General features: G+C 35.4%; 1 protein-coding gene across 1 annotated transcript in view; it reads left to right on the top strand.

The window, feature by feature from the left end:
* Window positions 1-212, top strand: part of LOC119587271 (uncharacterized PE-PGRS family protein PE_PGRS3-like) — a 9,594-nt gene that overhangs the window by 4,150 nt on the left and 5,232 nt on the right. The gene's annotated exons all lie outside the window — the stretch shown is intronic.

Below are 212 nucleotides of genomic sequence, written 5' to 3'. Positions count from 1 at the left end.
CACTGGTTCCCAAACTCTTCACAGTTACTGTCATCAAAACTTACATAGTCCTCTCTGAGAAACCCTTGTCTTTACAACCCTTCACCTCCCATCATTATACGGATTTACACTAACAATACATCTCCTGTTACACGAATTACTTGATATGAAATCAATACAGATAACATGATATAATAAAAGACATACCAAAAGAATGAGAGTAAGGAAAATGG

The sequence above is a fragment of the Penaeus monodon genome, chromosome 22, assembly GCF_015228065.2.
Source record: "Penaeus monodon isolate SGIC_2016 chromosome 22, NSTDA_Pmon_1, whole genome shotgun sequence".
NCBI lineage: Eukaryota > Metazoa > Arthropoda > Malacostraca > Decapoda > Penaeidae > Penaeus > Penaeus monodon.
This window is presented reverse-complemented; position numbering and strand designations above follow the sequence as displayed.